This window comes from Vespa mandarinia, chromosome 19 (assembly GCF_050613455.1).
Source record: "Vespa mandarinia isolate Hongniang chromosome 19, ASM5061345v1, whole genome shotgun sequence".
Classification (NCBI taxonomy): Eukaryota; Metazoa; Arthropoda; class Insecta; order Hymenoptera; family Vespidae; genus Vespa; species Vespa mandarinia.
Genome location: NC_140828.1, coordinates 1,325,001 through 1,327,500, shown reverse-complemented (window position 1 = coordinate 1,327,500; position 2,500 = coordinate 1,325,001). Strand labels below are relative to the sequence as shown.

The 2,500-nt window shown below is 34.3% G+C and overlaps 1 protein-coding gene across 4 annotated transcripts in view; it reads left to right on the top strand.

The window, feature by feature from the left end:
* Positions 1-2,500, top strand: part of LOC118448008 (uncharacterized) — a 96,411-nt gene that overhangs the window by 74,172 nt on the left and 19,739 nt on the right. The gene's annotated exons all lie outside the window — the stretch shown is intronic.

Below are 2,500 nucleotides of genomic sequence, written 5' to 3'. Positions count from 1 at the left end.
GGTATCGCGTTACTCTGAATATTTATGAACTCGTCTTGTCGCGTTTGGAAATCCTTTCCCAAGGAATCAATACTAAAAGGGAAAAGAAATAGGAATAGAAATAGAAATAGAAATAGAAATAGAAATAGGAAAGAAAGAATGAAAGAGGATTTGAGAGGAAGATCGAGAAAAAAGAAAAAGAGATCGAGATCGTCACCTCTCTTCCGTTTCTTTTATCATTGGACACGCGTACATATTTACGTACTTACATACATACATGCATACTTATTTATTTATTTATTTATTTATTTATTTATTTATCTATTTATTTATTTATTTATTTATTTACGTCGTATCCGCCGTCGGCTCGAAATCACACGACAGACGAACACGTCGACGAAATCTTGATTCGTACTCCTGCCAAGCGCCGTCTACGAGAATGATAATCGCTTTGCCCCCCCCCTCCCCTTCCCCTCCCTCTCCCTCCTCTCGCCTCACCCCTTCTTCCCTCTCTTCCCTTTCTCCCTCCCTCCCTCCCTCCCTCCCTTCCTGCCATCACCGTTCTTCTCAATCGGTCCTCTTAACCATTTATATTTAGAAAGTTGAAAGATTTTTCTTTCCATCTTTCTTTTTTCTTATTTTCTTTCTTGTTTCTTCTATTTTTTTTTCCTCTTCCTCCCCCCCCCTGCCCTTGTCCTCACCATCCTCGTTATCCTCCAAGAAAAAAAGAAACAAGAAGAAAAAAAAAAAAAAAGGAAAGATAATCGCGATCATTTTTACGATCGTTACATCGTAGATCTTTTTTTGAAATAATTGTTAATGATCATTATAAACGTAGATACTAATTTTTTTTTTTTTTGTTTTTTTTTTTTTTAATGATAAACATGATATTAGATCCTCTCAAACGTAGATCTTTTTTTTTTTTTTTTTTTTTTCTTCTTCTTCTTTTTTTAATGTAATTGATCTCAATGAAATAATCGACGTTGTTAATAATTGATAAATTCCGAATCGATCTCGAAGTTTCAATTAATTCCTACCTGTTTCTAATTTCTAATCTCTCTCTCTTTCTCTCTCTCTCTCTCTCTCTCTCTTTCTTTCTCTCTCTCCCTCTCTATTTTCTTTTCTTTTTTATAATAAAATCTCATTTAGAATCGTTTGGTGTATCGATTGATCGATCGATGGATTGATCTGTCTCCCTATCCTCTATCCTCCTTTTATCTATTTCTATTTCCATTTCCATTTCCATTTCTATTTCTATTTCTATTTCTATTTCTATTTCTAAATCTAAATCTCTCTCGACCAGTTTTCAAACTGCGCTTGCGATTCCCTGTCAAGCTTATACGCCTACGTTCTTCCTTATATCACAGAACGCTTCGTTCCGCAAAAGCTATGTTCTCTCTCTCTCTCTCTCTCTCTTTCACTCTCTCTCTCTCCTCTCCTCTCCTTTCCTCCTCCTCTCTCTCTCTCGCACTCATTCATTCTTTCCTTCTTTCTCTGCCGTCTTCCTCGTTCATAAATTTACGTTACCTATCCCGTCCGTCGCGATCTTAGAAGCAACGATAGACACGATGCAAGTACTTAACTTAGGTACTCAGAAGACTCATGATGCGGACCGTGCCCATGTCCAAGGACAACAATTTAACTCGAAAGTAAACGGCGTCGATAAATTTTGAAAAAGGAACAATATCGTTTTACCTCTTGTATTTCACGTCGATAACCCTTAAGAATTAGAATGATATTTGGTAAGGAACGGTAGCGCGAGATTATTTCAAACGCCCACGATTTCTCTATCTGTCTATCTATCTATCTATCTATCTATCTATCTATCTATCCATCCATCCATCTATTTATCTATCTTTCTCTAACAGACACATTCTCTCTCTTTCTCTCTTTCTCTATAACATTGGTTTCGATTACCAATCGATAGAATTTGTTCTTTACGAGACCAGAAATATACATATCTTTATATATGTATTTGTTATGTATTATTCATAGACGCCATTACGCTTTTGGGGGATGATCGTAAGATTAAACTTTAGAGAAGTATGAGAGAAACTTGGCGCCATTTAACACTTTATTCATCGTTATCAAAAAAAAAAAAAAAAAGATAGAAAGAAAGAAAGAACAAAATCTAAACAACTAATATAAATATTTAACATAATTAGATTTTTAATACGATCAATTCTTTCTAATTCTTCACTCTCTCTCTCTCTCTCTCTCTCTCTCTCTCTCTCTCTCTCTCTCTCTCTATTTCTCTTTCTCTTTCTCTCTCTATTGTTGGCTACGATTAGGAAAGTTTATTGTTATAAACTAAATCAAACGATTGAAAATAATTACTCGATAATTATAAATCAATTGAATTAAAGATACATGAAAATATGTATTTACGTATTCGATATGAGATAGGGTCAAAAGTTCGAAGGATCGATAATTAAAAATTGATTTCAGCGAGACTTTTTAGGCTACTCTTTCTATATTTTTTTTTTTTTTTAGATTAACTTTTAGATTCTAATATTCGCGT